The sequence below is a fragment of the Chiloscyllium punctatum genome, unplaced genomic scaffold, assembly GCF_047496795.1.
Source record: "Chiloscyllium punctatum isolate Juve2018m unplaced genomic scaffold, sChiPun1.3 scaffold_187, whole genome shotgun sequence".
Classification (NCBI taxonomy): Eukaryota; Metazoa; Chordata; class Chondrichthyes; order Orectolobiformes; family Hemiscylliidae; genus Chiloscyllium; species Chiloscyllium punctatum.
In genome coordinates, this window is record NW_027309921.1 from 16,798 (window position 1) to 42,873 (window position 26,076).

Genomic DNA, 26,076 nt, shown 5'->3' on the forward strand with positions numbered 1-26,076 from the left:
CCTCCCACTGTACAGTAACCATCACGGCCCGACATACCTCCCACTGTACAGTAACCATCACACCCCGACATACCTCCCACTGTACAGTAACCATCACACCCCGACATACCTCCCACTGTACAGTAACCATCACACCCCGACATACCTCCCACTTGACAGTAACCATCACACCCCGACATACCTCCCATTGTACAGTAACCATCACACCCCGACATACCTCCCACTTGACAGTAACCATCACACCCCGACATACCTCCCACTGTACAGTAACCATCACACCGCGACATACCTCCCACTGTACAGTAACCATCACACCCCGACATGCCTCCCACTGTACAGTAACCATCACAGCCCGACATACCTCCCACTGTACAGTAACGATCACACCCCGACATACCTCCCACTGTACAGTAACCATCACACCCCGACATACCTCCCACTGTACAGTAACCATCACACCGCGACATACCTCCCACTGTACAGTAACCATCACACCCCGACATACCTCCCACTGTACAGTAACCGTCACACCCCGACATACCTCCCACTGTACAGTAACCGTCACACCCCGACATTCCTCCCACTGTACAGTAACCATCACACCCCGACATACCTCCCACTGTACAGTAACCATCACACCCCGACATACCTCCCACTGTACAGTAACCATCACACCCCGACATACCTCCCACTGTACAGTAACCATCACACCCCGACATACCTCCCACTGTACAGTAACCATCACACCCCGACATACCTCCCACTGTACAGTAACCATCACACCCCGACATACCTCCCACTGTACAGTAACCACCAGACCCCGACATACCTCCCACTGTACAGTAACCATCACACCCCGACATACCTCCCACTGTACAGTAACCATCACACCCCGACATACTGTACAGTGGGAGGTAACCATCACAGCCTGACATACCTCCCACTGTACAGTAACCATCACGGCCCAAAATATCTCCCACTGTACAGTAACCATCACGGCCCGACATACCTCCCTCTGTACAGTAACCATCACACCCCTACATACCTCCCACTGTACAGTAACCATCACACCCCGACATACCTCCCACTGTACATTAACCATCACACCCCGACATACCTCCCACTGTACAGTAACCATCACACCCCGACATACCTCCCACTGTACAGTAACCATCACGGCCCGACATACCTCCCACTGTACAGTAACCATCACACCCCGACATACCTCCCACTGTACAGTAACCATCACACCCCGACATACCTCCCACTGTACAGTAACCATCACGGTCCGACATACCTCCCACTGTACAGTAACCATCACACCCCGACATACCTCCCACTGTACAGTAACCATCACACCCCGACATACCTCCCACTGTACAGTAACCATCACACCCCGACATACCTCCCACTGTACAGTAACCACCACGGTCCGACATACCTCCCACTGTACAGTAACCATCAGACCCCGACATACCTCCCACTGTACAGTAACCATCACACCCCGACATACCTCCCACTGTACAGTAACCATCACACCCCGACATACCTCCCACTGTACAGTAACCATCACGGTCCGACATACCTTCCACTGTACAGTAACCATCAGACTCCGACATACCTCCCATTGTACAGTAACCATTACAGCCTGACATACCTCCCTCTCTACAGTAACCACCACAGCCTGACATACCTCCCACTGTACAGTAACCACCACAGCCTGACATACCTCCCACTGTACAGTAACCACCACAGCCTGACATACCTCCCACTGTACAGTAACCATCACGGTCCGACATACCTCCCTCTGTACAGTAACCATCACAGCCTGACATACCTCCCACTGTACAGTAACCATCACGGCCCGACATACCTCCCACTGTACAGTAACCATCACACCCCGACATACCTCCCACTGTACAGTAACCATCACACCCCGACATACCTCCCACTGTACAGTAACCATCACACCCCGACATACCTCCCACTTGACAGTAACCATCACACCCCGACATACCTCCCATTGTACAGTAACCATCACACCCCGACATACCTCCCACTTGACAGTAACCATCACAACCCGACATACCTCCCACTGTACAGTAACCATCACACCGCGACATACCTCCCACTGTACAGTAACCATCACACCCCGACATACCTCCCACTGTACAGTAACCATCACAGCCCGACATACCTCCCACTGTACAGTAACGATCACACCCCGACATACCTCCCACTGTACAGTAACCATCACACCCCGACATACCTCCCACTGTACAGTAACCACCACGGTCCGACATACCTCCCACTGTACAGTAACCACCACGGTCCGACATACCTCCCACTGTACAGTAACCATCACACCCCGACATACCTCCCACTGTACAGTAACCATCACACCCCGACATACCTCCCACTGTACAGTAACGATCACACCCCGACATACCTCCCACTGTACAGTAACCATCACACCCCGACATACCTCCCACTGTACAGTAACCACCACGGTCCGACATACCTCGCACTGTACAGTAACCATCAGACCCCGACATACCTCCCACTGTACAGTAACCATCAGACCCCGACATACCTCCCATTGTACAGTAACCATCACAGCCTGACATACCTCCCACTGTACAGTAACCATGACAGCCTGACATACCTCCCACTGTACAGTAACCATCACGGTCCGACATACCTCCCACTGTACAGTAACCATCACGGCCCGACATACCTCCCACTGTACAGTAACCATCACGGCCCGACATACCTCCCACTGTACAGTAACCATCACGGCCCGACATACCTCCCACTGTACAGTAACCATCACACCCCGACATACATCCCACTGTACAGTAACCATCACACCCCGACATACATCCCACTGTACAGTAACCATCACACCCCGACATACCTCCCACTGTACAGTAACCATCACACCCCGACATACCTGCCACTTGACAGTAACCATCACACCCCGACATACCTCCCACTTGACAGTAACCATCACACCCCGACATACCTCCCACTTGACAGTAACAATCACACCCCGACATACCTCCGACTGTACAGTAACCATCACACCCCGACATACCTCCCACAGTACAGTAACCACCACAGCCTGACATACCTCCCACTGTACAGTAACCACCACAGCCTGACATACCTCCCACTGTACAGTAACCATCACGGTCCGACATACCTCCCACTGGACAGTAACCATCAGACCCCGACATACCTCCCATTGTACAGTAACCATCACACCCCGACATACCTCCCACTGTACAGTAACCATCACACCCCGACATACATCCCACTGTACAGTAACCATCACACCCCGACATACCTCCCACTGTACAGTAACCATCACGGTCCGACATACCTCCCACTGTACAGTAACCATCACACCCCGACATACCTCCCACTGTACATTAACCATCACACCCCGACATACCTCCCACTGTACAGTAACCATCACACCCCGACATACCTCCCACTGTACAGTAACCATCACGGCCCGACATACCTCCCACTGTACAGTAACCATCACACCCCGACATACCTCCCACTGTACAGTAACCATCACACCCCGACATACCTCCCACTGTACAGTAACCATCACGGTCCGACATACATCCCACTGTACAGTAACCATCACACCCCGACATACCTCCCACTTGACAGTAACCATCACACCCCGACATACCTCCCACTTGACAGTAACCATCACAGCCTGACATACCTCCCACTGTACAGTAACCATCACAGCCTGACATACCTCCCACTGTACAGTAACCATCACACCCCGACATACCTCCCACTGCACAGTAACCATCACACCCCGACATACCTCCCACTTGACAGTAACCATCACACCCCGACATATCTCCCACTGTACAGTAACCATCATGGTCTGACATACCTCCCACTGTACAGTAACCATCACACCCCGACATACCTCCCACTGTACAGCAACCATCACGGCACGACATACCTCCCACTGTACAGTAACCATTACGGCCCGACATACCTCCCTCTGTACAGTAACCATCACACCCCTACATACCTCCCACTGTACAGTAACCATCACACACCGACATACCTCCCACTGTACATTAACCATCACACCCCGACATACCTCCCACTGTACAGTAACCATCACACCCCGACATACCTCCCACTGTACAGTAACAATCACACCCCGACATACCTCCCACTGTACAGTAACCATCACACCGCGACATACCTCCCACTGTACAGTAACCATCACACCCCGACATACCTCCCACTGTACAGTAACCATCACACCCCGACATACCTCCCACTGTACAGTAACCATCACACCCCGACATACCTCCCACTGTACAGTAACCACCACGGTCCGACATACCTCCCACTGTACAGTAAGCATCAGACCCCGACATACCTCCCACTGTACAGTAACCATCACACCCCGACATACCTCCCACTGTACAGGAACCACCACGGCCTGACATACCTCCCACTGTACAGTAACCATCACGGCCTGACATACCTCCCACTGTACAGTAACCATCACGGTCCGACATACCTCCCACTGTACAGTAACCATCACACCCCGACATACCTCCCACTGTACAGTAACCATCACACCCCGACATACCTCCCACTGTACAGTAACCATCACAACCCGACATACCTCCCACTGTACAGTAACCATCACACCCCGACATACCTCCCACTGTACAGTAACCACCACGGTCCGACATACCTCCCACTGTACAGTAAGCATCAGACCCCGACATACCTCCCACTGTACAGTAACCATCACGGCCCAAAATATCTCCCACTGTACAGTAACCATCACGGCACGACATACCTCCCACTGTACAGTAACCATCACGGTCCGACATACCTCCCACTGTACAGTAACCATCACGGCCCGACATACCTCCCACTGTACAGTAACCATCACACCCCGACATACCTCCCACTGTACAGTAACCATGACACCCCGACATACCTCCCACTGTACAGTAACCATCACACCCCGACATACCTCCCACTGTACAGTAACCATCACACCCCGACATACCTCCCACTGTACAGCAACCATCACACCCCGACATACCTCCCACTGTACAGTAACCATCACACCCCGACATACCTCCCACTGTACAGTAACCATCACACCCCGACATACCTCCCACTGTACAGTAACCATCACACCCCGACATACCTCCCACTGTACAGTAACCATCACACCCCGACATACCTCCCACTGTACATTAACCATCACACCCCGACATACCTCCCACTGTACAGTAAACATCACACCCCGACATACCTCCCACTGTACAGTAACCATCACACCCCGACATACCTCCCACTGTACAGTAACCATCACACCCCAACATACCTCCCACTGTACAGTAACCATCACACCCAAACATACCTCCCACTGTACAGTAACCATCATGGTCTGACATACCTCCCACTGTACAGCAACCATCACACCCCGACATACCTCCCACTGTACAGTAACCATCACACCCCGACATACCTCCCACTGTACAGTAACCATCACACCCCGACATACCTCCCACTGTACAGTAACCATCACACCCCGACATACCTCCCACTGTACAGTAACAATCACACCCCGACATACCTCCGACTGTACAGTAACCATCACACCTCGACATACCTCCCACAGTACAGTAACCACCACAGCCTGACATACCTCCCACTGTACAGTAACCACCACAGCCTGACATACCTCCCACTGTACAGTAACCATCACGGTCCGACATACCTCCCACTGTACAGTAACCATCACACCCCGACATACCTCCCACTTGACAGTAACCATCACAGCCTGACATACCTCCCACTGTACAGTAACCATCACAGCCTGACATACCTCCCACTGTACAGTAACCATCACACCCCGACATACCTCCCACTGCACAGTAACCATCACACCCCGACATACCTCCCACTTGACAGTAACCATCACACCCCGACATATCTCCCACTGTACAGTAACCATCATGGTCTGACATACCTCCCACTGTACAGTAACCATCACACCCCGACATACCTCCCACGGTACAGCAACCATCACGGCACGACATACCTCCCACTGTACAGTAACCATTACGGCCCGACATACCTCCCTCTGTACAGTAACCATCACACCCCTACATACCTCCCACTGTACAGTAACCATCACACACCGACATACCTCCCACTGTACATTAACCATCACACCCCGACATACCTCCCACTGTACAGTAACCATCACACCCCGACATACCTCCCACTGTACAGTAACAATCACACCCCGACATACCTCCCACTGTACAGTAACCATCACACCGCGACATACCTCCCACTGTACAGTAACCATCACACCCCGACATACCTCCCACTGTACAGTAACCATCACACCCCGACATACCTCCCACTGTACAGTAACCATCACACCCCGACATACCTCCCACTGTACAGTAACCACCACGGTCCGACATACCTCCCACTGTACAGTAAGCATCAGACCCCGACATACCTCCCACTGTACAGTAACCATCACACCCCGACATACCTCCCACTGTACAGGAACCACCACGGCCTGACATACCTCCCACTGTACAGTAACCATCACGGCCTGACATACCTCCCACTGTACAGTAACCATCACGGTCCGACATACCTCCCACTGTACAGTAACCATCACACCCCGACATACCTCCCACTGTACAGTAACCATCACACCCCGACATACCTCCCACTGTACAGTAACCATCACAACCCGACATACCTCCCACTGTACAGTAACCATCACACCCCGACATACCTCCCACTGTACAGTAACCACCACGGTCCGACATACCTCCCACTGTACAGTAAGCATCAGACCCCGACATACCTCCCACTGTACAGTAACCATCACGGCCCAAAATATCTCCCACTGTACAGTAACCATCACGGCACGACATACCTCCCACTGTACAGTAACCATCACGGTCCGACATACCTCCCACTGTACAGTAACCATCACGGCCCGACATACCTCCCACTGTACAGTAACCATCACACCCCGACATACCTCCCACTGTACAGTAACCATGACACCCCGACATACCTCCCACTGTACAGTAACCATCACACCCCGACATACCTCCCACTGTACAGTAACCATCACACCCCGACATACCTCCCACTGTACAGCAACCATCACACCCCGACATACCTCCCACTGTACAGTAACCATCACACCCCGACATACCTCCCACTGTACAGTAACCATCACACCCCGACATACCTCCCACTGTACAGTAACCATCACACCCCGACATACCTCCCACTGTACAGTAACCATCACACCCCGACATTCCTCCCACTGTACATTAACCATCACACCCCGACATACCTCCCATTGTACAGTAAACATCACACCCCGACATACCTCCCACTGTACAGTAACCATCACACCCCGACATACCTCCCACTGTACAGTAACCATCACACCCCAACATACCTCCCACTGTACAGTAACCATCACACCCAAACATACCTCCCACTGTACAGTAACCATCATGGTCTGACATACCTCCCACTGTACAGTAACCATCACACCCCGACATACCTCCCACTGTACAGTAACCATCACGGCCCGACATACCTCCCACTGTACAGTAACCATCACGGCCCGACATACCTCCCACTGTACAGTAACCATCACGGCCCGACATACCTCCCACTGTACAGTAACCATCACGGCCCGACATACCTCCCACTGTACAGTAACCATCACACCCCGACATACCTCCCACTGTACAGTAACCATCACACCCCGACATACATCCCACTGTACAATAACCATCACACCCCGACATACCTCCCACTGTACAGTAACCATCACAGCCCGACATACCTGCCACTTGACAGTAACCATCACACCCCGACATACCTCCCACTTGACAGTAACAATCACACCCCGACATACCTCCGACTGTACAGTAACCATCACACCTCGACATACCTCCCACAGTACAGTAACCACCACAGCCTGACATACCTCCCACTGTACAGTAACCACCACAGCCTGACATACCTCCCACTGTACAGTAACCATCACGGTCCGACATACCTCCCACTGTACAGTAACCATCAGACCCCGACATACCTCCCATTGTACAGTAACCATCACACCCCGACATACCTCCCACTGTACAGTAACCATCACACCCCGACATACCTCCCACTGTACAGTAACCATCACACCCCGACATACCTCCCACTGTACAGTAACCATCACACCCCGACATACCTCCCACTGTACAGTAACCGTCACGGTCCGACATACCTCCCACTGTAAAGTAACCATCACACCCCGACATACCTCCCACTGTACATTAATCATCACACCCCGACATACCTCCCACTGTACAGTAACCATCACACCCCGACATACCTCCCACTGTACAGTAACCATCACGGCCCGACATACCTCCCACTGTACAGTAACCATCACACCCCGACATACCTCCCACTGTACAGTAACCATCACACCCCGACATACCTCCCACTGTACAGTAACCATCACACCCCGACATACCTCCCACTGTACAGTAACCATCACGGCCCGACATACCTCCCACTGTACAGTAACCATCACCCCCCGACATACCTCCCACTGTACAGTAACCATCACGGTCCGACATACCTCCCACAGTACAGTAACCATCACGGTCCGACATACCTCCCACAGTACAGTAACCATCACACCCCGACATACCTCCCACTGTACAGTAACCACCAGACCCCGACATACCTCCCACTGTACAGTAACCATCACACCCCGACATACCTCCCACTGTACAGTAACCATCACACCCCGACATACTGTACAGTGGGAGGTAACCATCACAGCCTGACATACCTCCCACTGTACAGTAACCATCACGGCCTAAAATATCTCCCACTGTACAGTAACCATCACGGCACGACATACCTCCCACTGTACACTAACCATCACGGCCCGACATACCTCCCTCTGTACAGTAACCATCACACCCCTACATACCTCCCACTGTACAGTAACCATCACACCCCGACATACCTCCCACTGTACAGTAACCATCACACCCCGACATACCTCCCACTGTACAGTAACCATCACACACCGACATACCTCCCACTGTACAGTAACCATCACGGTCCGACATACCTCCCACTGTACAGTAACCATCACACCCCGACATACCTCCCACTGTACAGTAACCATCACACCCCGACATACCTCCCACTGTACAGTAACCATCACACCCCGACATACCTCCCACTGTACAGTAACCACCACGGTCCGACATACCTCCCACTGTACAGTAACCATCAGACCCCGACATACCTCCCACTGTACGGTAACCATCACACCCGGACATACCTCCCATGTACTGTCGCTCTGAGCTGGTCACTCCATGTTTGTACACACTCACTTTGAACTGACTTCAATGCTCACAAAATTATTGCCTTGCCTTACCCTGCCTTTAGCAGCGTTTCCCCTCAGCCAGAGCTACCAGGCTCACCTGTCTGCTGTATTGTCTTGGTGTTTAGCAGAGACATAAATCAGGAAGCTTGATATCATTGTCCACAGTCAGTCACTGTGCCCAGCACAGGGAGTCAGGGGGAGTCTCCGATCCCAGTTCGAGAGCTGGGACACGGTCTGTCAGCCTCTCATGGTTGTTGGGGTCAGGATTCTTCCCCTGTGAGGGGGTGAGGAGATGAATGTTAGGCTGCCCCATATCCCTCTTAGCTCTTTGTGCCCTCGTGTGGGATAGTTCCTTCTGGAATGTGAGAATTACCAAGGAGGATTAGGGAAATGGAAGTGGTTGGTACAGCTGTTAGTGCTGGGACAGTTGGGGGAAAGTTGTCGAGGGGTTCTGAGTGAGGGAGTGGGCAGCACAGACACCAGGCAGAGTTGGGCAGAGGGGCAGAGAAGAGATTAGAGAGAGACTGAGAGAAGGTGCTGTATTCACTGAGGGTGGGAGAAGTGGGGATGATGCCACTTACCCTGGTAGAGGGGAAAAGGTCACTGAGCTCCTTCCTACACTGCTGGGCATTCACCCAGAAGGCTGGAATCACACTGACCCAGGGGTCAGCCTCGGACCAAGCCGGAAGGGTCTGGTGTCACAGCTTCCCCTGCCAGCGCTGGAGGAAGATAATGTCCCTCTTATGCATCATGTCATACCCCAGGACCAGGGGCTTGTCCACAATGGGGAGCCCCAGTTTTACCCCCTCTGCCATGTCCAGGCCAGTTTCAGATTCACAATTCAAGAGTAAAATGACTTTTTAAAGATGGCTCCTGGAAACAGGGAGGCCGGTGCATTCTGGGATATCCAGTCAGAGGGCAGCTGTTATGACGAAGGGGAAAAATCATTGTGTTAGTATCAGATGAGAGGAAGACCACGCGGGCAGGGAGGGTAGTTAATGAGGCAGATTGGGGATGGTATCATGAGAAAATGCACTTCACCTGGTGGAGAGTAACCCTCCATGAAACCAGATTAAAATGATACTTGACCATATCATAAGATGGTTTAGGCCTCTGTCTGTCTGAATCAAAACAGGGATGAAATATTGGGTGCAACAAACTTGGAGTGGAGAATTATACAGTAGATTAAAATCCTCAAAAAAGGGGTAACACAATGTTCCAGACTGTTAAAAGGAGTCGGGAAAATCCCCTGCCTTATATTTACCGACATTATCCAATCCTGCAGCAATGATGCCGGAGGACAGGAAAATGGCTAATACTGCAACTTTGTTTACTGTGGAGCAAGGGACTGAGTGAATAGGTCGAGGCTGGAACTCTGAGAGTGAATAAACGGTCACTGAGGAAGTCCCAGGGACTCCAGGACAGTCGGTCTGGATTTGTTCAAGGAAGATCGTGTGTAATTAATCTGACTGTCTCGGTCTGAGGCACTAACCTGTAACTGCATGTGAATTATTTGGATTTGAAGAGAGATCCCATGGCAGACTGTTTATAAACAGAAATTATGGGGTCCAGGTGAATGAAGCAAACAACCCAGAGAAGAGTAAGGCAAGGCATTTCGGGACATCAGCAATAGAGGAGAATGTGCAATAAATGAGAACGTGGTCAGTGTGGGCAGATAAATGAAGGTAGCTGGAAACACCAAAAATCTCGTTAATGGAGCAAATGGCATCATTTCCTCTGTAAGCCAAAGGGCAGAATTTCGCAGCAGGAAGCTTATGTAGGAACTGTATGAAGAATGAGTTCAGTCAGAGCTTGGGGACTGTGTGCAGTTCTGGTCACCCCATCACATGGAAGGATGGGATTGGACTGGAGAGGGTACAGAGGAGATGCTTCACCCTGTGACAGTGGAAGTGTAGTTATGAGTAAAGATTGGAACGGAGGGTGCTGATAGGAGATTAGATTGAGGTGCACATATTGTCAGGATCCTGGGTCGAAAGGGAGAGAATACCTTGCACCTGTTGGAGAGCTCAGTTATCAGTGGAAATTATTTAATGTAATTGGTTGAAATATTAGAGAATTGATGAGGAAAGTTGTTATTTAACGCAGTTTATGGTCGGGATCTGGGAGTCACACATGTAAGTGGTATAGAGGCAGAAACTCTCAAACCATTTTAAAAAGGTGCCGGGATCTGCACCTGAAGTCCTACACTGTCTGGGGAGACAGAACTAGGGCTTTAAAAAACAACATTACATCTTGTCCAATGCAGACAGTGGACAGAGTGATCTCCTCTATACTGTGCTATTTTCTGAAGTTTGCAAAGGTTACCAATATCTGATAGGATTAATATGTAGGGATGAGGGGTGAGGGCAGGGAGGAGCAGTGTGTGAATTGATTAGCATCACAATAATACTGACCCCATCCTTTATACACAATGCTACTTCACTGTGTTGTCCTGTTTATCCTTCCTGTAGAAATGGGGAAAAGTTTTTGATTATCCAGGTCTGTCTTGGTCACACTGCAGCCATATCTCCATAATCCCAGCTCAATCTGACCTGGTTCACACTATTTAACGCTACCATTTCACTGGCCTTGTTCAAAATTTCCCAGCTTCATTCTTGCCCCATTGAAGCCTGCTCTCAATCAACTAATGTTTCTCAGTCACAATTATTGCATGTCATTCTCTACAACATCCTGAACTTTACAATAAAATGATCGCTGTGCCCCAAAACCATCCTCTACCGACACTGGATCCACTTGCCCCACCTCTTTCCCAAGGACCAGATCCAATAGTACATGCTCTCTTGGGCTGGATACATACTCCTGCAGTGAGTTCTCCTCCATGTAATCCAGGAACACTTGTCCCTCGTGACCTTTCACCAACAGTATCTCTGTCTATATCTGGCAACATTACGTTTCTCAGTATAACCGATCTGTAGTATTGTCATCGCTCTCAAATGACCCTGCATATTTATTCTCTCCATCAGTTCTTTGGTTCCTGGCAGACAGACTGTACCTTACAGTGTAAGTGTACACTTGTTGTTCTGTAGCTCCAGCCAAATTCATTCTGTCCTCGGACGGATCCTCTTTTTGTGGGCGGCACGGTGGCACAGTGGTTAGCACTGCTGCCTCACAGCGCCAGAGACCTGGGTTCAATTCCCGCCTCAGGCGACTGACTGTGTGGAGTTTGCACATTCTCTCCGTGTTTGCGTGGGTTTCCTCTGGGTGCTCCGGTTTCCTCCCAGAGTCCAAATATGTGCAAGTTAGGTGAATTGGCCATGCTAAATTGCCCGTAGTGTTAGGTAAGGGGTAGATGTAGGGGTATGTGTGGGTTGCGCTTCGGCGGGGCGGTGTGGACTTGTTGGGCCGAAGGGCCTGTTTCCACAGTGTAAGTAATCTAATCTAATTTTTCTCTTGGACCTCTTAACTAACACTAATCAAAACAAATACTTCTACCTTCATCTTTTCCCTTCACTTCTATCATTTCAGAATCCCTTTTCCCCAGCACTATTAAACACCCAGTCCTGCCATTCCTTGAGCCAGCTCTCGATGATCAGTCCATCAGATTTCCACACACCAATCTGCATCTGGAACTCCCCACACTGAGTATTCACGTCCATGCAGAGTACCTCAGATTAAGGCTTTCTTTCTTACTCCATCTTCCACTGATAAACTTGTTGTAAATTAGTACCAATTGTATCTCACATTAGTTTGAGAATTCTGGTAGTCTCCTCTTCAATTCCATTTTGGATCCTAAGCACACGCCAAGTTATTTTCAATCCCTCCCAAACACCGCACAATGAACTCAGTCCCAGCTCTGTCATGTTAGCCCATCCAGCTGGTACAGCTGCTGCCTTCCCCAGAACCAGTCTCAATGTCCCAGGAATCTGAAGCCCTTCCTGCTGAATCATCATTCCAGTCACACTCTCATCTCCCTAAAACCACGAGTCCTGTTCTCACTTGGACACGGCACTTGGAGTATTCCAGGGATTGTTGCATTTGCGGACCGGCTTGCTAACCATCCACCTTGCTCCCTAATTTCTGACTCGCAGACCACTTCGCCCTTCCTACCCAGGTCATTCCTACCAACATGAACATGGCCTTTGACTGCTCACTGTTCCCCAGACGAATGTCCTGCAGACACAGTGACATTCTTAACCCCACTATCCTGGAATTACAGACACACTGACACCTTCTTCACTTTCCTGTCTCCCCTGTGACTATTGCTCCTCCTTCCTTCTCCCTCCCCACCTGTACAGTCAGGCTGCTTGTGGTGCCACAGACATGGCTCTGACTGCTCTCCCTTGAGCAGCCTACAATGTACTCAGCTTCCAAACTGGGAAACTGAATTGGGAGGGAGATACCAGGATTTTCTTGTATTCCCTCATTGTTTCTCTCTGGTTGCCTCATCCCTCGGACCCTTCCTTCTTCCAGGCTGTCATGTCTGCAGGGTAATCTGCTGTGTGTGTGTACTATCCACCTAACTCTCAGCATAACAGATGTCCCATAGAGTCTCTAGTCACTGTCTGAACTCCATGACCAAGTGTCCATCTAGGACACAAGCAGGGGCTATGACTTCCCAATGTAACAGAACACATTTTCCATCGACAAACAAGTCTTGCCATGTCTTAAAATGCAACATGTCTGGAGTAACTTAATTAATTACTTAGAATGAAGTTAGCATTCGGGAAATAACAATATGGTTAAGTCCCTTATTCAACTGGGCTTACTGAGGTTAATTTATTATATTTGCTCACAATTTCAGTTCTCCCTCTTATTTCTGTGTTCAACCCTTATTTCAGAAGTTGAAAAAAAATTATAGCAATTAACTGACTGTCGCTAATAGCGGTGCATTTATCAGCCAATGAAATTACAGCCTTTTCTGCGATGGCTCTTGCACTTTTTTCAAACTCAGTGCAGGCAGGTCCCAGCAGCAGAAGTTATCTCTGTGACTCCCAGGGACGTGTAATCCTCCAGCTCCCACTCCACTCTGCTCCCTCACAGCGTCACCGTCTCTGTGACTCCCAGGGACGTGTAATCCTTCAGCTCCCACTCCACTTTGCTCCCTCACAGGGTCACTTGTCTCTGTGACTCCCAGGCACAATTAGGCTTCGATCCTCAGTGTTGATTTATATCCTCCCACTTTGCTGCCTCTGTAACTCCCAGGTGTGAGTGAGCCTCATGCTCCTGCTCCAAGTTGCTCCCTCACATGTTCACTCCCTCTGTGACTCGGTGTTAATTTCGAGCCTCCTGCTCTGCTGTTTCTCCAACTCCAAGTCCTCGACGGCCTCAAACCTCGCTACTGATTAATATTCTCCCGCTCTGTGCTGCTCTCTCTCAGGTTCCCTCCCTTTGTGACTCCCAGGTAACGATAGGCCTCAATACTCAGCTGAAATTTATAACATTCCATTCCGTATTGCTCTCTTATATGATCGCCGTTGTGCCTGGAAAAACATTAGAAAAGGCAGGACTAGACAAAGCAGAGAGTGTTACAGTGATTGAGCGTGCTATATGGGATGGAACAGGTATTCTGGGGAACTAGGCAAACCTGCAGCAACTCAAGAACGTTACTGGAAGATACAGTGAGAGTTTCAGACATTGAAGAAGGCAAGGGAAAAGAGAGATGGTGGCTTGTGCATGACGGAGCTTTGTAGAGTCTAAGTGACTTTTTCTGAGCTGCTTACAGAGATGTGTAGACTTCAACAAATGCAAATTGAGAGCCAGCAAGTGTTGTCTGGTCCTGGAGATTTGGATGGAGACTTGGATGTGACAGAGTGAGAAGACTTGCAGTAACTGGGGGGAATATAAGCCTTTGGGGCACTGGTAATTTTCAAGGACCCCCAGGACTTGAGGTGGTGTAGAAATTGTGAGCATTCCAAATAGTGGGATTGTAGGGGCTGGAAGTCCTGAGATGGATAGGGAGGAAGAAAAGTGCCACTTTAGCAAACACAATCATTGTAATTAGAGATTTAGGAAGGGAACCTGTGCTATCAGTGATTGCAGTTATATGGAGAGTAACAGAAACTGAAGGGGTTTCACATTTAAAATGGGAGAGATTTTGGATGATCAGAAGTTTAAACAAGAATAAAGTAATTTTAGTGATCTCTAGAACAGATGGGAATGGAGGAGGTGAGATATTGTGAGGAACTGTCAGATTTATATGGCGGGGAGGATGTGAGATAAAAAAGGGAGAGGTGCATTATCTGTTTGCAGTTACAGACATGAGGAGTGTTGTAGCGCCTGCTGGAGGGTACACGGATAACAACAGTTCCAACGGCTGGTGCAGTGGCTGAGGAAGTCAGCTCACTACCACCTTCTCAGGGACAACTCCATATCACCAATAAATGCTGGCCCAGCCAACAAAGCTCATCTTCATGAATAAATGAAGGAATAAAAGATCTACAAGTAGCTCTGAGGTCACTCAGGAAGGCCCTTTCAACAGCACTTCATAAACCCGGAACCACTATACCCTGGAAAGAGAGGAACTCCAAGTGCACGGAAACACCAACATTTCCAAGGTGCCCTCCAAGCCACACTCCATCCTCCCAGCACTGAGTCTGTCCCTACACCCAAAGGACTGCAATGGGTCAGGAAGGCAGCTCCCCACCACCTTCTCCAGGGAATTACAGATGGGAAGGTAATGGGGAAACTCTGCTGTTTACAGCCAGACAGAAAAATAAATCCAGCAGTGGGTGTGAAATGACATTTCCGTTTCAGAACAACATGCTGAGCATGGAGAGAGGATTTGTCTGATTGGCACAAGACAGAGAGTGTGAAGAAAGGGGTCTTTTTCACCATGGGAACTGGTGATGGGGGGAGCACCGCAGGGGTCAGTGTTGGGACTACACTCTACACGTTATTCATTAAGAGTCGGACCAAAGGATGTGAAGGGGTACGAGAAATGGGTTTCCAAGAAAGATCGCAGGGATGAAATTTGTGTCATATGAGGAGCAGGTGAAGTCTCTGGGACTGCACTTGTTGAAGTTTCAGAGGCGGCGGCAGAATCTCATTCAAACTTACAGAAAACTGAGGGGCCTGGATGGAGTGGACGGGGGCAAGATGTTTCAACGAGCAGGAGAGACCAGAGGCCAAGAGCACAGCTTCAGAGTGAAGGGACCACCCTTTAGAATAGAGATGTGGAGGTATTTATTCAGCCAGAGGGTGATGGATCTGTGGAACTCACTGTCTCATGGGGCTGTGGATGCTAAGTGATTCAGTGTATCTTACTCAGAGATAAGCAGGTTCTGGATGAATAAAGAGATCAAGGGTTACAGGGAGTGAGAGAATGGGGTTGAGAAACAATTCATACACAATCGAATAGTGGAATAGACCTGATGGATTGAATGGTCTAATTCTACCCCTATATATGATGGTCTTATGGACTGCGCTTATTCCATAAGTTTCTAAGTGTGCAGTTAGTATTTCTGGCATATCGTTTATGATACATTCCAGCACTTTCATGATTATTGCTGTCAGCTCTTGGTTTCAGATCAACTGCAGAAAGGTTCACCAGGCTGGTCTTCAAAATGGAGGGATATTGATGAAAAGAGGTGGAGAGGTTGAACTTGCAGTCGTTAAAATTTAGAAAATGAGTCAAATTTGTTGATACACCAAAGATTCTTGTGTTCTTACAGATTCGATACTGAGACATTGTTTCACTGAGCAAGGGTCTGTAACCGGAGATGAAGGGGAATACAGTTACCAGAGAAGCTAAGAGAGAAAAGCTGGGCTGTAGAGACTGGAGGATGTTACAGAGTTCGGTGGTTTGAGATCACTGTTGGTGGTTAGAGATCAGGTGGTTGTCGGGCTGAAAGATGTCAAGTGGAGTTACAGGATTATCAGTTCTGAAGGATTTACAGAGATCAGGAGGAATATAGGGACTAGAGATTACACAGTAGTAGTTGGAGCTACAGAAATGTTCAGAGAAAGGGAGGGTTATAGGCACTGGAGAGTAGACAGATGGGGTGGTATTTGGAGCTACAGGTGTTTATAGAAAAAGGAAGGACTGGAGGGACTGAAGATTACACGGATTGGGGTGGTAGTTGGAGCTGCAGGAGTTTATAGAGACTGGGAGGATTGTTGGTGCTGGGAATTACACTGACATGGACAAGAGTGGAGGGGAGGGTTGAAGGGGCTGGATCAGTTCAAACAGCCAGGGAGAAGTGTAGGGATTGGAGGAGCCAGAGATACTGAGGGTTGTAGGGCTGCAGGAGTTCAGAGAGTTACTGAGGACTGTGAAGGCAGGTCTGCAGCATTCCCATCAGTTACACAGAGATGTGGAATGCTGTTCTGGTGGGGGTTACAAAAATCGAGAGGGTTGCAGATACTGGAAGATATTACAAAGACAGTGAGCTGTAGTATTTGAGGAGGTTACAGCAACAGGATGCGTTGAGGAGTTGGAGGCTGCTCCAGGTGTTAAACATGCTACAAAGGATCAAAACCTTACATCGATCAGGGGATTGGAAGATCTGGAGATAAAGAATGAGAATTGCAGTGACTGAAGAATATCACAGAGATGGGGAGTAACATATGAGTTAGAGGAGTTATAACATGGGATAGGCTGTATTCAATGGAGTCAGGGAAGATACAGGGAGATCTGAAGGGACTACAGGCGATCAAAAGGTCAGTGAGGCTTCTCACTGTCGGATTGGGTCAGTTTACGCAGGCATGGGGTATTTTATAGAATTGAGCTACTTACAGAGATTAGGAGAGTTGCATAGAATTGAGGAAAGAACAGAGATATGGAAGGCTGTAGTTAATGAAGACTTTTGTTGATGTCAGATGCTGAGGTTCTGGAAAGTATACGGACTGGCAAGCTGTACAATCTGTCAGAGTTTACAGAGACAGGAACAGCAATACATCCTGGAGACACAAACACAGATAGGGAGTATTACAGACACTGGAGGAAGTTTCTTCTTTAGGGATGGTTGTAGAGGAGTGTAACGTTTACACAGATAGGGATGTAAGAGCTGGAGAAGATTATGGAGATGATTAGATTGGTAGGGGGACCGGAGGAGCTTACACTGACAGGGCGGGTGATAGTGACGGGAGAATGTTACTGAGATAGTAAGTCTTATACAAACTGATCGGGAGAGTCACAAGCATTGGAGCTGGTTCCACAGATCGGTAGTTTTACAGGGTCCTGAGAGGATTACGCAGATAGGGAGGTTTGTAGGATGCCCACATTTTCAGAGTGTTTCAGGAATGGAAAAGGTTACACAGTTAAGGAGGGATGTTGGAGCTGTGGGAGTTCACAGAGACTCGGAGGTTTGAAGGGGTTGGGGCTGATTATGGATAGATGGATATATTTAGGGGCAGTAATATGGAACGCAGAGGGAGAGTTTAGATTAGATTCCCTACAGCATGGGAACAGGTACTTTGGCACAACATGTCCACACCAACTCTCCAAAGAGTAATCCACCCAGACCCACTTCTCTCCGACAATGCACCTAACACGATGGACAATTTAGCATGGCCGATTCACCTGACCTGCACATCTTTGGACTGTGGGAGGAAACTGGAACACCTGGAGGAAACTCACGCAGACACAGGGAGAAGGTGCAAACTCTACACAGGCAGACAGTCACCGAACGCTAGAATCAAACCTGGGTCCCTGGCACCATCGCTCATCACTGAACCACCGTGCTGTCCCAAATTGCAGAATTACACAAAGAGAGAGTGTTTGAGGTGCTGAGAGGACTATAGGGAGTGGACGAGCAAACAGAGATGTGGAGTGCTGTTGTGGCTTGAAAAAGGTCTGGAGGTGTTCATATCGGTAAGGAGGTCGGTAGGGTTGGGAGAAGGTTACTGTGGTCGTGTGGTGCTATAGGCCAGGAGGCAGGAGTGTGATCGGACCTGCAGAAGGTTACAGTGATATCATGTTTTCTTGGGGCTTGAGGAAAGTACACAGGTGGGTATTTTGCTTCAGGCTGGAGGATTTTACAGAGACGGGGTTACTGTAAGTATTGTGCAAAACTATAGAAATGGGAATTATTGTACTGAGTGCAGAATGAGATTACTGAGATTGGGCATGTTATCGACATTGGAGCAATTTACATACAGGGAGAGTCGTCAGCATCGGAGTAGGTTTCAAATATACAGCGGGAATATGGGAGTGGTGGAGGTTACAGAAATAGGAAAACTTCTGGGAATTACAAGCATTCACGATATTGGCACAAACAAGTTAGACCGAAAGGCATGTTTCCTTGCTGTATGACTCTATCACATGACAAGAGACAGCGTGAGGAGGGAAGATAGAACAGAAAGATCCCAGGTTTCAATACCATCTCCTTGAGGGAGGCCTGCTTTCCCCTCTGTTGAACTGATCCTCACTAAGACAGCACAGGCCTGAATTGATAACTGTCAACTTAATGTATTGCAGCAGAGATGTAAATTAACAAGACGGTGGGGTTTGAGCCTGGGACCATCATGCTCTGTGTTTACCCTTCAACACTGTATCTGTGTCATGTCTTCTGGACCAAAGTTCGATCCCTTAAATCCACTCTGCTCTGTTCACTGTGAGTTATCTTGCCTCGCTGCAGGATTTACTGAAGGCTCCAGCTCTCACTCTCCACCTCTCTGGCTGACCAACCATCTTCAGTGTGGTGATGGACGAGACAGGAATTGGGAATTCTGTTGAGTCAAAAGCATCCTGAGTATCTACAGGAGATAGAGAAACAGACAGAATGGGAAATTAGACTGATGCAGTGAGGGTTACACATGGAAAATGGCACTAAGTCCCACAGAGATCTGGAAAATCCCTGTCTCCATCCCTGGTCTGTGTTGCCTCATCTCCCTGGAGTGGAGAATTCTGTTGGCTTAGGATCTGGAGTAGCTGCAAAAGGTGCAGTCACTGGCATCAATTAGACCCTCACAGTGACAGATACCACATGGAGAGAGACTGTGTGATATCACCAGAGTGCAGGAAGGTATCAGGATCAAACCACGGTCAGGAAGAAGGTGCACTGGGATCAGTACTCAGGGATGAGGGAGCTATCAGTAGACCAGGCAATGACCTCGTGTTACTCTCACTAGACTGTTCATCCAGAATTTAACGCCGACCAGATATCCTTTCCTAATTTAATGCCAGAGTCAGGGATACACATCTAACTGCTTAATAATACCCTTTCAGTAAGCAAATCTGTTATAGGCTGCCAGTCTGGCCTACATATGAATCCAGACCCAGCGCAATGGGATCGACGCTGAAATGCCCACTGTAATGATCTGGCAAGTCACTCAGCTCTAAGGCTGGTCAGGGTGGGCATGCGATGCTGGCCAGCCAGAGACAGCAACATCCCATGAGTGAATTAAAATCAACACTGCTGGGAGCAGTGTCCTGGCCAATCATGTCAGTAGGTTTATGGACAGGGCTTTAAACTGACAGAGAGGATGCAGGGACAGGCTTCAGGTGAAAGGAGCTTTCCAAATCCAGAGAGAAAAGGTGAAGCCTCAGAACAGCATGGGAATGTGGCTGAAGACAAGCAGAAAGGAACAGGAAGGGACAGAGTTTAACTAAAACTGTACATCAATGAATTGTTTTGTGACAGGACATTGTGGGGAAGAGGAAATTATAATGTTGTTTTGATTTGGAATGGACAAAGTATCTTCATTAAGGTAATAGCCTTGTGACACAGAGATAAATGAGACTTAGTCACCAGACAGACGTGATTACAGGGTGAACAAAAGGTGGAACATAAATATTCAACAGTAAACAACCTTACAGGATCTCAGGCAGAATGGAAAAGCAAGATGGGAACCCTGACACTAATGGACAACAAAGGCATTACAGAGAAAGCACTTGGTCTCAGATTATGCAGCTGAATCAGCCTGAATGCAAATTCTGGGTGCTATGTCAAAAACACAAGCAGGAAAACAGTTTTTAAACTGGTTAAAAACAATGACTGCAGATGCTGGAAACCAGATTCTGGATTAGTGGTGCTGGAAGAGCACAGCAGTTCAGGCAGCATCCAAGTAGCTTCGAAATCGACGTTTCGGGCAAAAGCCCTTCATCAGGAATAAAGGCAGTGAGACTGAAGCTTGGAGAGATAAGCTAGAGGAAGGTGGGGGTGTGGAGAGAATAGCATAGAGCACAATGGGTGAGTGGGGGAGAGGATGAAGGTGATAGGTCAGGGAGGAAAGGGTGGAGTGGATAGGTGGAAAAGGAGTTAGGCAGGTAGGACAAGTCCGGACAAGACAAGGAGACAGTAACTGAGCTGGAAGTTTGAAACTAGGATGAGGTGGGAGAAGGGGAAATGAGGAAGCTGTTTAAGTCCACATTGATGCCCTGGGGTTGAAGTGTTCCGAGGCGGAAGATGAGGCGTTCTTCCTCCAGGCGTCTGGTGGTGAGGGAGCGGCGGTGAAGGAGGCCCAGGACCTCCATGTCCTCGGCAGAGTGGGGCGGCGAGTTGAAATGTTGGGCCACGGGGCGGTGTGATTGAGAGGTGTGGGTGTCTCGGAGATGCTGCCTTGCAGTGTTTTATTGCTCATCCCTGCATTAAACAGGAATTCATTAGAAATTGTAGCAAAGGTGGTGTGATAATTTTTGAAGACTTCAATCTTTGTCTAATCTGGGACAGACACATTGGCAAGAGTGATATTATCCGAGATCCTCCTTGAATGTTTTTGTCAGTGTTTCTTTGAATAACACATTGTGCAAATAGCTAGGGATGTAACTATCTCAGATAGACTATTGGGTGATGAAGCTGAGTGAATGAGTAATATCACACCGAGATCCTCCAAGAAATTATACCGGAATTCAAAGAGATTATGACATTTTAAAATGACCATAAAGCACACCCGAGCATCAGTAACAAAGCCCATTATATGATTTTGAGAGAGAACTGACCAAAGTAAACAGGGGAAACAGACTGAAATGTCAGTCTGTAAATGAACAGTGGAAACCATTTAGAGCCAGAGAAACCTAGAGACGTACAGCACATAAACGGACCCTTCGGTCCAACTCGGCCACGCCGACCAGATATCCTTTCCTAATCTCGTCCCATCTGCCAGCACTTGGCCCATATCCCAATAAACCGGTTTTATTCATATACCAATCCAGATGCTTTTTGAATGCTGCAATTATACCAGCCTCCACCACTTCCTCTGGCAGTACATTCCCTACATAACCACACTCTGCGTGAAAAGGTTTCCCCTTAGGTCCATTTTAAATCTTTCATCTCTCACCCTAAACCTACGCCCTCCATTTCTGGTCTCCACTACCCGAGGGAAAAGACCTTGTCTGTTTATCCTATCCATGTCCCTCATGATTTTATAAACCTCAGGAATGTCACCCCTTAGCCTCTGACGCTCCAGGGAAAACAGTCTCAGTCGTTTCAGTCTCTCCCGATCGCTCAAATCCTCCAATCCTGGCAACATCCTTGTAAAACTTTTCTGAACACTTTCAAGTGTCACAACATCCTTCCAATAGGAAAAAGATCAGAACTGCATGCAATATCCCAAAAGTGCCCTAACCAGTGTGCTGTACAGCTGCAACATGACCTCCAAACTCCAATAATCAATGCTCTAACCAATAAAGGAAAGCATACCAAACACCTTCTTCACTATCCGCTTACCGAGGTAACACTTACGGGGGCATGGGCGTGGACATGGATTGGACGGTGGGTGTGGCGGGCGGGGGGGGGCGGTGTTGAACGGGTTTGGGGACGGGCTGAGGGTGATGTCGGACGTGTCTGGGAAGTGGGGGCAGGCGGCGGGTGCAGGGTGGTGTCGGACGCTTTTGGGGGCAGGATTCGCTGTTGGGTCAGTTTGGGGGGGCGACGTTGAGAGTCAGGTGGGGGCGGTGTTGGATGGGTTTGGAGGCGAGGGGGGTGTGCTTTTGGGGTTTGGCAGGGTGTGGGGGCTCGCTCATGGCTTGCTGCTGCCTAGTCACCTGAACAGGGAGCAGACTGGACTGAAAACACCGAGCCCCAGAGGAAAGGTATTGAATCGATTAACCAAATAATCAATTATCTGAACGGAATAGTGTCCGTCCATCTTGTTCAGACAATCGGGGTTCCTCTGTAAACCATCTGGACTATACCCTAGTGTCGTGTGAGTGTTACCTTCACCCAATCAACCCCTGCTCGATCCTGCTGAATGGTCCCAATATTGGCCCAGTTCCAGTTTAAGACCTAAATCTGTCAACCCGTCTGATCTTTCTCCACAACTATGTTAAAACAAAGACAGTTGTGGTGACTGGACGCAATGTGCTCTCCGACTGATACTTCAGTCACTTGCCTGACCTGGTTGTCTGAGGAGAGGTCCAGTTTTGCACCCGCCTGAGTAGCATAGAGCCCTCTACGTCTTGGTTTAGGAAACTTTCTTGGACACATTTTACAAATGCCACACAGTGCGGGCCTTTTACCCTCTGGGTGACCCAATCAATCCAGGGACAGTTAAAATCTCCATCCAATACTACTCTATTATTTTCATAGGTACCTGCAAACTCACTATATATTTGCTCCTCTCGTCCCCGCTGGCTATTTGAGGGTCTAGAACACGATCCCAGCAGACTGACCATCCCCTCTTTGTTTCTAACTTTTAAATTTATGCCCTCATTTGATGACTGCATAACAGAATTGTCTCGATACACAGTTGTTATGTCCTTCCTAATGAAAAGGACAACTCCCCTTCCTCACTTACTTGTCCTTCTATCACGCCTGCAGTTTCTGTATCCTGGAACACTGAGCTGCCAGTCCTGCCCTTCTCTCAGCCATGTTTCGGTTATGGCTATAATACCCCAGTCCCCAGAGCTAATCCATGCTCTGAGCTCGTCTGCCTTACCAGTCAGGCCTCGTGTGTTGAAATAAATGCCCTTTAAAACCAGATGTCTTTTCCCTCCCTCGACTGTGCCCCTGGATATCCTGAATAGGTAACTTGCTCTTGAATGCTGATGTATTTCCCCTGACTTTTCGATGGTCCCTCTCTCACTCAGAGTCTCAACTCCCTGCCAAACTAGTTTAAATCCTCCTGGGTAACACGAGCTAATCTCCTCCCTGGGATACTTGTGCCCCTTTGCTTCAAGTGCAAACTATCCCCTTTGTACAGGTCCCCTCTACCCCAGAAGAGATCCCAATGACCCCTGAACTGAAAACCCTGCCCACTATACCAGCTCCTCAGCCACACATCCATCCGGCCTACCTTTCTACTTCTATCCTCACTGGCACTTGGCACTGGGGGTAATCTGAAGATCATTAAGGTCAATATCCTGCTTTTTTTAACTTCTCACCTGACTCCCTGTACTCATTTCACAGGACCCCATCCCTTTGTCTACCTCTGTCATGTGGACCAATGTTCACAATGACCTCAGGATGTTCACCCTCCCCCTTCATAATGTTCAATAACGACTCAGAGACATCCTTGATCCTGGTACCTGGGAGGCAGCACACCATCCTGTGGTCTCTTCTGGAGCCACACAGTCTCCTGTCTGTCCCCCTCACAACTGAGCCTCCTATCAGTATCACGATCATTACAGAGGATCTGGCAAACAGAGACAGGGAGGAACTCCCTGCAGTTGGGTCCATGTTAGGAAAGTGGAGTATTTTAAAATGATGCAGTGAGACCGCAGGGGCAGCGTGCTCCTTGAAGAGTGAATAATAAAGGCAGCAAGTCCAGGGAATACTGATCAAGTGATATCGTGAGTTTGATAAAGAAAATACAGTGCAATAAAATCAGGTGAAGCCCTTCACAAGTATAGAGAGTGCAAGGGGATTGTGGAAAATGAGGGACAAACAATGGTCATGAAATATATTTGGCAGATACAATTGTGGAAAAGCCACAGGTAATTTATCAGCATCGTGAGAGTCAGAGGATTCCCAACGAAAGAGTGAGGCCTGTGAGAAACCAAAGGGACAATCTGTGCATAGAGCCAGAGGAAGCAGGTGAGGTCTTCAATGAATACTTCCCATCTGTATTCACACAGGAGAAAGACATTATTGCCGGGGATTTCATTTGGGATGCTGAGGTTCCAGAATATGTTAAGATCAATAAGGAGGAGGTATTAAATGTTTTCACAGGCATAAAGGTGGAGAAATCCCCAGTGCCCAGGGAAATGTATCCCAGGCTGCTATGTCATTCAGAAAAGGACATCTGCCCACCCTCACGTGGTCTGCACGACATAGCCACAGCAAAGTATTTGCCTCCCAATTACCATCTTCAAAGGCCAAGCAAGTGACTCAGTTCAAGGGCAGCTAGGACTGGGCAAGAAAGGCTGGTCAGCCAGAGACACCCACATCCCATACCTGATTTAATACATAATCCATTAGGATGGTCCCACTGGAACCATGCTGGGAGCAGTGTCCTGGCCGATCATGTCAGTAGGTTTATGGACAGGGCTTTAAACTGAGAGGGAGGATGCTGGGACAGGGTTCAAGTGAAAGGAACTTTCCAAATCCAAAGAGAAAAGTTGAAGCAATGGAACAGCATGGGGATGTGGCTGAAGGCAATCAGAAAGGAACAGGAAGGGACAGAGTTTAACTAAAATTGTACATCAGCAAAAAGATTTGTGACAGAAAATTGTGGGAAAGAGTAAGTTATGTTTTCTTAATGGACAACATCACTGTAATAAGGTCGATGGATTTGTGACACAGAGATAAAAGAGATTT

At 48.8% G+C, this 26,076-nt stretch overlaps 1 long non-coding RNA gene across 2 annotated transcripts in view; it reads right to left on the reverse strand.

The window, feature by feature from the left end:
* Positions 1-19,858: 19,858 nt before the first annotated feature.
* Positions 19,859-26,076, reverse strand: part of LOC140471883 (uncharacterized) — a 68,361-nt gene continuing 62,143 nt past the window's right edge. For both annotated transcript variants that reach the window (XR_011957237.1, XR_011957236.1), the window contains one exon: positions 19,859-20,134. This is a non-coding gene — a long non-coding RNA (uncharacterized lncRNA). The remainder of the gene's footprint in view (positions 20,135-26,076) is intronic.